Here is a 12,906-nt window from a genome sequence, read left to right on the forward strand (position 1 = left end):
CGTGAGTTCACAAAGTTTCACATAACTTTCTCTCTGTTTCTCAGTATTGTTCAGTTTTGGCGATATTTCCACGCTTCACACAGGAAGTGTTTTGTTTTACAGAAGAAGACAAGCCAGCAGCTGTATGGCAGCATTGCACAAGCAAAGCAAGACGAGTACGGCCGAGAACATTTGACAGGTTAAACTCTTATTCCAGTTGGATAGTGAAGTGGTCAGCGTGGTGATCCATTCCAAGTTTTCTGTTTTTTAATGTCAAAATAAGGGTTTGAAATGGGGTGTAAAGAAAATAAGGATACACTAAAACATGGCTTTTTCGTTGCGTGATATCGCATTGATTATTTGAAGCGCTGTGTCAATATAAACATGTTTTTTTGACTAAAGCAACAAAGGTTCTCAGTCATCCAGGTCATAATCCTCTTCAATATTTAGCTGTAGGCAACTGGACTTACTTGAGTTAAGTTAAGCTGAAGAACTGAAGAAAGCTCTTGGATGAGAGATGAAACATCTTTAACTTGACTCAAGCATGTCCAGTTGCCTATAACTACCATAGAATTCTCTCTCCCAGTGATACACAGGTGTACGCCGTGTGCCAGGATTTCCATATAACCTCTTAAAAATGCCCGATGATAGGTATCCACGTCGTTCTTTAACAGAACTTGCACTCAAACAATTCTATTTTTTTTATTTTGATGGAAATGTTTTTCATTTTCATTAGAAAAGCAGTAAAAGTCATCATGTGTGCTGGTGGTCTGGTAACCCATGCTGTTCTCTCTCTTTCTGTGTATGTGTGTAGCTTATTAGTGACTGAGCTGATAATATATACTTCCTGCTACTTCCTGCTCTCTCCCTCGCCTTCCACTTCTCACCACACACATAAAACTATACTGTTTATGTTCATGGACTATTTTAAGAACTCTCATAGTAAAAATAACAATCTTTGGAGGAAAGAAATATGGTCTTGACTATAGCATTGCCATATTCATGATACAACAACCCTGTAAATCTTACCAATACACAGCCCTAATTTAAACTAACACCCAGAACCCCTTTTTTAATACTATGTTCCATGAGCGCTCGCTTCCTTCAGTGAACACAGTGACATTTTGGATAAATGAGGACAGTGATGGTGTTGTGGATAAGTCCACTGTATCAACTGAAAACGCAGAACAACGGGACAAGAAAGGAGTCGGAACTGCACAAAGGGCGGCATTGTTGCTGTGGCAAATGTGAAACCTCAACAGATAAGGCACAAACAGCCACGACATGGAAACGTAGACCCCCACTCCTCTTTTATGCGTCTCCCTCCATCTACCGCCTGATACTCAATCAGTGCTGATCTGTCTATTGGAACTCCTGAGGAGCACAGATGGACCAGCAGATAGTGTTAGACTGAAAGGTAAGATAAGGAGAGGCCGAAAGAGACTTGGCAAAGAAAGGAAAATAAGAGGAGGCGGAGGAAGAAAAATGGTGAGAAGAGGCCTGAACAGAGGAGCTGTGTGACTCGCCCAACCAGCTCTGACACAGACACACAACTGGAGACCAAACGAGAGGCATGAAAAGACAACGGAGGAGAGAATGAGGAGGTTTCAGGTCACACAGTCCTCCCCAGACGCCCCACTGTGCGGCTCTATTCTTCAGGTTGCCACTCGCCATTCAGCGCTCGTCTTTCTGCCCCAGACCTGCCAGAGGCCTCACAGCACTCAGCAGCCATCTTTAAGCTCCCTCTCTCTCTCTCTAGTGGGAGGCCTCCATCCACCTCATTTACCCCCGCTACACACACACACACACACACACACACAGTCAGACCTGTTGCTGACCTGACCTGTTCAGCACAGAAAGCTGTATTGTGTGTCCGAGATGTGGACTTTTTTTTTTTTTTTTATGCCAGGCTCAACTTATTCAGCACTTTAGGAAATGTTTGAGTAGAAGGTCTGAAAATTCTCTCAAGAGTTTACAGTTTATTATTCAGCACCACAGCAATGTGAGCTGTATAGAGTTGGGTGAGGGTTCATATAGTTCATGTCCACATACTTGCCTTCCAATAGTCCTCACTAGATCACAGAGGGTCCACAGACTGTAAAAATCGGGTTTATAAAGTGAAGCCCAGGAGATAGGATGGATGTTGCATCTATAGCCATCAGGGGGCGACTTTGCTGGTTGCAAAAATAACACTCTTTCTATAGAAGTCTATGGGAAAATAAGGTTCTAATCTCACTGATCTCACTGTCAATGTGAAAAAACATGGTCCTGCAGGAGTTAATGTTCTCACTTGCTATTTTCAGGTTTGAAATGGAGGGCACATGAGTGGACACCAGTGTGATTGACAGCTTGTATCACCCAAGAGGTGCCTGGTTGTTGGTGATGTCTGTTAAATTTCAGTTAGAAAAGCTCATGGCACCTTTCAAAACAAGGGTTTGTTTTTACTGGAGGACCACATCCATTTTTATAAATGGTCTATGGGACAATAGGATGATGTTGTGGCACAACAATCACATCTACTCCGTGTCACACTTCAGCGGTATTGACTGTCTCGGTTTGATTTTTCTCTCTCTATTAGCACTTCCACTTCTCTTATGTCGTACAGAATTGACAAATCACATTACCGGTGTGAGTGTCTGCACCGAGGGGGAGCTGTATAGATTATGGTGACACACGCAGAGGCACAATGCATTCTGAGAAAGGCTCTGGCAGATGCATGTCTTTTCTTTTTGCCCTCTATCTTTCTAGTCAGCACAACTGGGCTCTTCATCATCAGTGTCCTGCAGCAGAACCAGAGAGTAAATAAAGATATGAAACGCACCGGAGAGCGAGGGATTATGAGATGTGAGGAGAGTGCTGCTATTTGCTTCTGTTATACAGTATATGTACAGTATGTGTGTGTGTGTATATATATATATATATATATATATATATATATATATATATATATATATATATATATATATATATATATATATATATTCATTTTCTATATACGTAGGACATTAGTTGTAATGCTGTTTGTGCATTTAACTATATATCAAAACTTCATGTTGTTTATCTAAAAACCAGAGACTTGGAACAAATTCGTGAACACAATCCCAAAATGTGTGCATCAAAAAAAGGAGAAACATGCATATGCATTACTGTTGCCACATTTAAACTCCTGAATAATTCATTGTTACACAAAGGAGGTTTTATTTTTAGTCTGGTTTCGGTGTTTGTCTGTTAGTCAGCAGGATATGTCTGACAATAGAGGAGGATCCATGCTGTGCATGGTGCTTCCAATGCACCGACATCAATGCATTACCATGGCATTTATTCAAAAAGAAGAGAGCATTTCATTTAAAATAGAAAAAAGTTCTGTTAGAAGTTTAAAATGTTAAATTTGTTTGTGGTGTGGGGTTCTGTGGGTTTTTTGTTCTTGCCGATGTATTCACACAACACTTGTATTGTGTTCAGCGGCGATGACTTGGGGGCAACATGTGCTTTATTTAGTGCTATTAATGCAAAACTGATGGCTAGCATGTCGGACCAAAGCAATTGTGATCATGAAGTGTGCACGTCTGCCAAAGGCCACAGGGAAATCCTTGTGTAACATTATTTTTTGCCTTAAACTTGTCAGTTGGGAAGAATAAATCCAGAGTCCTGCACCACCCTGACCTTTGAACTTTCTGTCCCTACGACACAGCTTGTTATTTCAAGTGTCTACTGCTTCAGATCATGGACATGTATTGTATAATATGCAGCATATAATACACAGGGTTAGCATTTTTGATAGTACTCAAACTCGTAAAGCTGAATGTTGCGTAATGCACCTTTTTTAAAAGCGTTATATACAGAATGTGACTGAGAATATATCAGTTTACTGTGCAGTGGATTACATTTTAAGGTTCCAGTGAGTAAGAATTAGTGACATCTAATGGTTAGACAGCAGATTGCAGCTAACAGAACACTCCTCCGCTTACCTCTTCACTTCAGGGAAACTACGGTGGCCTTCACATGCCAGAAAAGATATCATTCTTAAAATGCTGTAGAAACTTTGCCATGCAAAATGGAAAACTTTGTTAAAGCATAAGATGCCGAATAAAAGCTCCATTCTTACGGCTATAAAAACAAACAGTGAATCTTTTGCAGTGATTTGTGGGTAGTATATCACATTTCCACCAATAAACCCTGCTAAATATAATAGACTGGACTTAAAATATGCAATTATAAATTACAGAGTGGCAAATTTCGACATGAAAACATCGCAGATGTCACATTTTGCTTTAAGTGCCGAAGGTGAATGCCTTCATTCTGCACATTCTTCATTGAAACAGCCAAGCTTGTGGTTGCTCCTGTGAATATGAATCAAGTCTCTCTAGAATCTCTCAATTCTGCTTTGGTGAGAAACTGAGGATTTGTAGCTGAATACAGGTGAACTCATTCCTCTATTCAGTCTCAGCATGTGGGCTCCAGTTGGAAAAGAGAGATCAGCGAGGGTTGGGGGTTCAGAAAAAAGGAGTGTTTCTTTTCCACTGTGAGCGCTCCGAGTTGTGTTTTATTCACAGAGGTTACGGTCTACCGCTTGTCAAACCAGTTCCATCAAACTAATCCCACTGTGTCGACGTCTCGGGATCCAACACGTAACAGAGCGAGGGGGGAGGAGGGGGCAGGAGGGGGGAGGAGGGGGAGGAGGGGGCTCACAGCCTCCGAGTTTTGTCTTCATCCCCAAAAGCCTGTCAGCTCTGACGACATGAGAACACATTCAAACCTCTGTCTCTGTTTCTGGACATTTCAGGGCAAAAAAAAAGAGGCCATGATGTAATTTAGAAAAGTGTTCGGCGTCTGTTCTAAAAAAAGAAACCAAGATACAAATCGTCCTCAAAGCTATTCATGAAGAAATGTTGGATTTTACCAGGTTTTTTCTGTCAGATTCATCTCCTTCCCCTCAGTGCAGCAGAGGTGAAGTGACTTTCCCCCGACTGTTAACATGTACACATGGTGTATGTAACTGTTTTCTTATTGAATTCTATTGAATTAAGACTAACAATTTAATTCTTTAGATTTTTGGGTGTTCTGTGTTCAACGCCAGCAAACAAAAGTAATATAAACACATGGAACAATACAAGTTCTTGTCCTTGATGAATTCTCAGGCGGATGAGACCAGTGCTCGGATGAAGAAGATCTTTTATTCTTTTCTCTTATTTATGTTGAATTAGCAGTGTTTTGTGATTTTGGCTGAACTCAGCCTTTAACTTTACTCCTTTTCCTGTGAGAATTTGATCGGCAGAAAAACACAAAGTGATGCCAAAAAAGCGAAGGTTTACAGAAATCTAATAGCCCTTATTTCCTCGTGCTTGGAAAGCCAAATAAAACACGTTGGAAACTAGACTTCTACTCATGTCCAGCTTTATTCTCCCCGCTTTTCACGCTGGAATCAGTTTCAGATGTTGTGCTCGGATGAAGTTACAGGAACTTGCATATAATTCTGATTCCCTCTGGTATCGCTAACGCTGTCCCACAGCACCTGTGACATTTTGTGTTAGTTCTGAGAAGGACACTGTCAAACACGTCCAGTGAACAGCAGCAGCAGGACGAGGAGGTGACTGAATGTGAAAGGCTGTCTCGACTTTGGTGGATTTCTTGACTTTGGGTCAAACACAGATGAAAACTGTCATCTTGCATATGCATGTGCTTCTGGAGGCCCATATGTCTGCACCATTTTAAAAACTATTTAAATCTGCTTGCCTCACACAGCAGATCTAACACTGCTTCTTACTCGGACATCGTTGTGATCAAATACCGATAAGAGCGTGACTCTCATCTATAGTCTACAGCCACATTACGATGGTTTTAATTAAAAGCTCATATCTCCTACAGTTCCATCTTCCCTTCACCGTAACCCGAGGATTTTTCAGCTGTTAACTTCTCTAGAAGAAGAACAGATTCTCTATTTCCTGTTCAGGGACAACGGCTGAATTTGACTATTTTGCGTATCGACACGAGATGTCGGTATACTCTGTTTAGATTATCTGTCCAATTCATTATTATGGCCCAGAATAATCATTTTCTCAGGCTGCACTTTGTGATGTGTGTTTGTTTCTAGTGTTTACAGTCTTTAATTAGCAAGAACAATATCTATCAGGCAGATGAAAGAAGAAAGAGAACAACAATAATCTCTATTAAAAGTGTTTAAAAAGTTTCACTAATGTTTAAGCTTAAATCGTTATTGGAAATATGAGGGAATCTAAAAATACAAGTAGCATCTGCTGCATCACATGCATGTCTTTCATTCACACCGGGTGTTTGTCTCCTGCTTACCAGTTTTTAATCATATAATATATAGTTTACAGTTTTAATCATAAAATACTCCTCTGTACTAAACTAAATACCAGTACCGTTCACAGTCCGAAGCCTCATATTCATCAATGCTGCACAAAAATGAAAAAAAAAAGTTACATCGGGGAACTGAAACACTTTGAGTGCTTTTACTTTGAAAGGGGATATGTGACAGCTGAGCGTTGTGTGGTTTATGCGACTTAAAGAAAAAAAGCTGTAATACAAAGTGATTTGGGGGGAAAAGATGGAGAGGATCAGTCACTTAATCAGGAAGTGGAGCTGAAGCTCATGGTCACATGCTGCTCCCTCATCAAACAAGGTCTATTGTTGTTGTTTTTGATTGATTGATTGATTGACAGAGAGAGAGACCCCTAGTGGCAGAAATGACATATTGTGCATTTAAATCTTCCTTGACTTTGAGAAGCACCCCGTGTTTTTTTTTTTATTGTGTGCTTCCCTTCCCAGGGTTGGGAGGTCAGAGGTCATGGTCTTTACGATGCGGGTTATATTGGCACATAAAGCTCCAGAAGTTCACAGAGAACTCGCTCTGACCCTTGTTTTAAGTGAGTGAACTGATCTCCTCTTCCCTCCAGGCCAAAAACTCCAAGGATTCCAGGAATTCCACTGCCTCAGTTACAGAGGAGGGGAGGAGATACCACATCACACCACAGTCTGGCCATGAGGGAGAAAAAACTGCATCCCATCCCAGGCAGGAACAATACAGTCTGTCTGCAAGGTAAACACGTCCCGTGCTTATGAAAACTTCATGTCTTCCATTACTCACTCACTGAAATTCACAGCTCAAGTCTTGCATTTAAAATGTCCCAGACAGAAGGCTTCACAAGTTCTTCAGAATCCACACTGTGCAGCAGCTTAGTCTATGACAGGCCTATTGAATATTGATTATTTACAGTATGTGCAAGCGGGTGTGAGCCGTTGCCTAGCAACAGCTGCTGAACATTTTTGAAGAAAGATGGAAGAAATGCTGCCAGGGCAGATTTTTTTTTGGAGGGGGGATTTGTAAAAGTGGAGCATTTGGAAAAAAAAGACTGAGCAGAAATGGTGTCATGTCTTAAAGGAGCGGCTCGGCCAAAAATACTGTAAATTATGTCTTATCGGAACACGGAAAGAAAATGTTGTATTTTTACATTTAGACATGGAAATGTAGTCACAGTAATTAATATCAATTATATATATTTGCCCTTTTGTTATACTCTCAACGTCCTATTTATTTAAAAATGATTTGTTATCCCTTTCTCAATCTGTTTTCTCAGTGGGGGGGCTATACATATTCTTCTCTATTATCTATACTATATAATAATTTACATGCATATAACTTCCCTCTGCGGCTGACCTTTGACCAACAATGTGCCTTCACAACCACACCATAGCTAAAGAACGACTATAATCAAAAAGCCGTCAGATGCATGTAGAAGTCTGAAATACAGCAGAGAAACTAACCAAGGCGATGCTCACACTGCAGATCTGACCACTGTGTGTGTGTGTGTGTGTGTGTGTGTGCGTGCGTGCGTGCGTGCGTGCGGACATGAACAAACATTTCACTCTCTGTCTGGTCGTGGTGCAAAGCTTACAGTAACTGTCACACAAGAACATCTCAGTGATGGAGGAGACTTTATATGAACTGGATAAATGTCGCTTGCTGTGGTCAGATGTGGTTTTTCCTGTGAGGGCGAGTGCGACGCGTCCTTCACAGGTTTTGGCGTAATTATTGTGTGTCGTGTTATGAAGGAAAAGACTGTTTGAAAGACCGATTTGAGACCGAGACGCATCTGCAGAAATCTGTCTTCAATCGCATCTCAAACTTCCAAATCTGATTTCACGAGCCTTTCCTGTCCACAATCAAATCTGGATAAAATCTAAACATGTAAACACAAAGACCTAATACTGTTTGACTAAAAACTGTTGTCAAATTAGCATTGAAGAGGACGATGGACTGAGAGAAATCTACAAATGATCTGACACGTTTAAGACTTTTAAGTTAAAAATTCATAAATGATATGAAGTAGTTGAAGACACAGTTTGAATTTTAAGATGCTACAAAACAATGGTATTTAAATTTAAAGGTGCCATATGTAAGAATGTGGCCAAAAACGGTGACTACATTCAAATTCAAAATACCGAGGTCTTTTAGGTTTCGTTTTTTTGACGTAACTGGCAACCCGTGGTTGCTCAGCAGCTGAGACTCCACTGACTGCAATGATTGGTAGACGGCGGTAGGTGGCGCCACATGCCAAAACATGATTTAAAAACATAAACATGATTTGCAGTCTGCAAAAGATTTTTTTTAATGCAAATATTTTGTCTGTACTGTTGTTGTTGGTGAGTTCAGTTTGTTATATGAACATTATTCCTGAGTCTCTGTGACATATTAGGAGGATTTTATGGCCAGTTGCTTTAGATTTATTACATAATGCACCTTTAAATATGCTTCCTTTGTATTGATTCTACATTAATTATGTGTTGTTACATTTTAACCTAAATTATGAGAAAGAAATGATTAGTCACTGGAAAGTTTTGTGATTAATAAAACAACAACTTCTAATCTATCGACAGCCCAAAATTCAAAGTGAAAAAGTCTTTTAAAAATATTTATCATCAACGTTAAGAAAGGTTTTTTTCCTTTATCCTAAAAAGTTTGGACATAAATAAATCTGCCTGTGTCTAATCTTGAGATGATCAGATCAGTCTCAGATTAGCAGCTGAGTAGAGAGCGCTCTCTGTTTCATTCAGCTGCTTCTTTTTAAAAGGCTAAATAAAGGCAGTAGTGAGGGGGGAAAACACTTTGAGTGCTCAATAATAACCACTCTGGATGAACTCGGAGGGTAAATGGCCTTTGTCTCAGCATCTCTGGGAGAAAACACAGCATGTCATTCTGTCTGACGAGAACTACCTTGCAGCCCTCGCATGCGCTGACGCCATAGTGGTAACCAGAGGACTTGTCCTGGCAGACGAAGCAGGGCTTGTAGACTCTGGGAGGAGGCGGGGGTGACGGCGGGCTGGGGACGAGCTCCTCAGAACTGGTGCTCTGTGTTTCAATGGCTGCAGGACAAATCCAAACAAGAGGAAGAGAGGAAGATTAAAAAAAAACACTTGTTTTCAAACGAGTGAATGAGTCATTTAGACGTCTGTAAGTAGAACAAGACAAAGGAAACACTGAGACGGAGGAAAACTCTTATTTTCCTTTAGATTTTTCAGGAAGAGACACTATAGAGATGATTTCATGGACAGTCTTTTCTTGTCCGATACTGATACTGATCACAGCTTTGACTCTCTAACCACACTGATATCAGTCTAATGCATTTGTTCTTTTTACTACCAACTGAACCACAAACATTCTGCTCCAGTAAAGACAAAATAAACAGGCCACCGTTTCACTGTCCGTGCTTAGTGAAGCATTTATATCGGATGTCGTTTTTTTGGATCGTGTCAAATTCCTTGTTTTTCTTTTTTTCGCAGTATCGTACAATTATTTATTTTTATTTAACCTTTATTTTTAAAGTCCTTTGAGATCAAATCTCTTTTCTGAGGGAGACCTGACCAAGAGGATAGACAACAGAATACAAATATAAATATCAGATAATGAAGGATTTCAAACACAATTCTCTCATAATAAACTACAGTGTGCCGTGATGTAAAAACACAGATTTTCTCTATGGATTTTATATATATATATATATATATATATACATATATATAAAAAAGGGCTGACACTTTTTTTTTTATTAATTGAGCCTTTTGATAAGTGGCTAAAATCTGCTTTTTCTTTGTTTTGCCTCTGGCAGCCATATTGTCATTGAGAGCCAGCATCAGTACCTCATACACCCTCACTTCAACAACATGTTAAGTCAAGTCACTCAGCAAATTTGGACAAGACAACAAAAAAGTTGTTTTCATTTGACCGTTCGGCCTGACCTGACCTCAATTCATCATCTGTTATCTGTTGATTATCTTTAAAAATGTCTATATATATTTATATATATATATATATATATATATATATATATATATATATATATATATGTTTAACAACAAATAATGCACAAATATAGACAATAATCAACTGATGGCCTGTGTATATTGAAATAATAAAAATGTATAAATAAACTAAATATCAGTGCACCTACCATTTACATTAACATTTAAGTTCCTGAGAACAAACAAACAAACGAGTCTCAAAAATATTCAGCCAATTAATGGGGGTTGGGTAATCTTCTTTGGTTAAAACCAGTATAATCTGGGTTAAAGAGGGGAGACGTAAAACTGCAACAACATACAGTCTGTGACGATCATTTAACAGAAAACAGTGTCACAGATCATAGCTCTATTAGCACCTTGAGGCAGAGCATCCAAGCCTCAGTGAGACTCAGGTGCTGCCGACCTCATGAAAGCAGCTGATCTGCAGAGAAAATGGAGAACAGCCTCTCCAGCATCTCCTCTAATGAGATTACATTCTTCCGTACTTCATCAGAGTAAACTCGATTACTGGAGGCAACGGACACGCTCTTATAATTACTGGACCCTCGTCCTTGTACGGAATTACCTGCCGCTTTAATCTAATAATCTGCTGGATTCTCCCTGTGTAACTTTTTGCACATGTCAAATTTGCAGCTCTGCGTTCGCCGGCTTCAGCGACTGGAGGGGAGGTTGAAGTGATTTAAGTTTGCGGCACGTACAGGAGTGTAGGTGGGGGTGCGTGGTTGATTTAAAATGAGATGATTCATCGATTCTGATTTTGAGTAGCAGCTCCGGCACAGAGGAGGCGTCACTGTAACTCGCCAAGACACGGTGACATCATCACCTGCTTAAAAGGCAATTAATCCCACTATTGAAGGCAAACGCTGCATAATGCCAAGAAGTTGGCTGAGAGCAGAGTGAAGGAAAGTACAGGAGTACAACATTTCAATCTCTTACACTGAGAGAAAGATGACGAAGCAAATGGCAAAATCATACTGATTGAGACAAGATAGTGACAGAAGCTTGAACCAGGCGCTGGTGTTTGACCAGTAAACATGTATAATTTCAATACTTTACACTAAACTGTGCAGCATTTTTCCACCTGGATCAACAAATAACATCAGCTAGATGCACATACACACAATCCTAATGTATAATCACCATTATAATTTGCATCCAAAACATATTTTTAACTTATGGATGAACTAAAAGTAGTTTCCATGACTTCATCTCCCGATCCTCTCCCTGTGGTTGTAGCTTCTTGGCTAAAATAAAAATGGCTTCTTTTCTGCACCACAAGCTCATTTAATCACTTCCACTTGTTTCCCAGAGCAGAAAAAAAACAAAAAAACCCACTGTCACTGAAGTCTGCAGAAGATCAAACGTATAGTAAGTGAAACAAGGCGTTGACGTTAGATGATGGTGAGGATGTACGACCGCTGTTCGGAGGAAAAATACTTGTGTTCCTGATTTGACAGCAGCAGCAACATGTCGATGTCGACCGTGTGTCTGTTTAAGGTCATGCATGTGAGCAGCAGTGTGACCAACAGCAAACAGATGGGACACATAAACATAGATGTGTTATATCCTTCTTGAGTGTGTGTGTGATAGTACCTATATGTGATGTTGTATGGGCTCTATCAAGTGCAGGGGGGGGGGGGCTTTTTTCCATTTTCTGCATGATTAAACTTTGAGTGGACTTCGCAGCATGTTAACACACACACACACAGAAAGCTCCGTTATAGGAATAAAGGCTGGTGACAGACAAGCGCACACGTCGGCCTCTGGCTTAAGAGCAGGCGGAGGTAAAAAATGTGTGGCTGCCACGGCCGCTGAACCCTTAGCCTCTGGCTGAACTTGCCAGCAGGGTCAAACGGGAAAGCACACACTCCCTGCTGGAGGCTTGCGGCCTGAATGAGGGGAAAGTCTAAAGAAAACAGCTCCACTGATTGGTCCGTCCACTGGGACTGAGTCCGCTGACAAAAGGACAGCACAGACACTCACAGCTCTTGTCAAATATCACTCGGTAGGAGAAAGAGCTCAGAAAACACCGCTGATCACAGAGCTTTATACACTTTGAATATCAACTTGTTTTTGTGCTGGTAACTTCTTCTACTCTTGTAGCAGATTGATTTATTTTCTGATTTAGACTGGAAATGCAAAAACTACACTACAAAACTAAGCTGTGTCACGTTTTTGCTCCTGCATTTATCACCTGAAAGTGAAAGTCTGTCAACTGAGACAACAGAGCTCGTCTGATCAAATCTATACCTGCTTTAGACTTGGATATCGTAGAAATAAGTTTGACTTTATCTTCACTTTATCTTGCCCTAAACAGCCTTTTTTATGAGTGAAGACTCAAAGTCCACATAGAGTGATAGATAAATATCTTCTGACTTTGTCAGCCCACAGGAAAATGTGTTACCACCCACTTCTGGACCATACACACACACACACACACAGACACGCTGAGACAAAGTGTTATCCTGAACCTAAACATAACCAAAATCAGTTAATTTCTAACCATAACCTTAATCCAACCACACTTTTAAATGAGATTCTGCCTCATTAGGACCAGGTTTTGGTCAGTATTTATGACAGAAAAGGTCCTAAAAGAGGTAACAAATA

This window comes from Microchirus variegatus (assembly GCF_963457635.1).
Source record: "Microchirus variegatus genome assembly, chromosome: 13".
Classification (NCBI taxonomy): Eukaryota; Metazoa; Chordata; class Actinopteri; order Pleuronectiformes; family Soleidae; genus Microchirus; species Microchirus variegatus.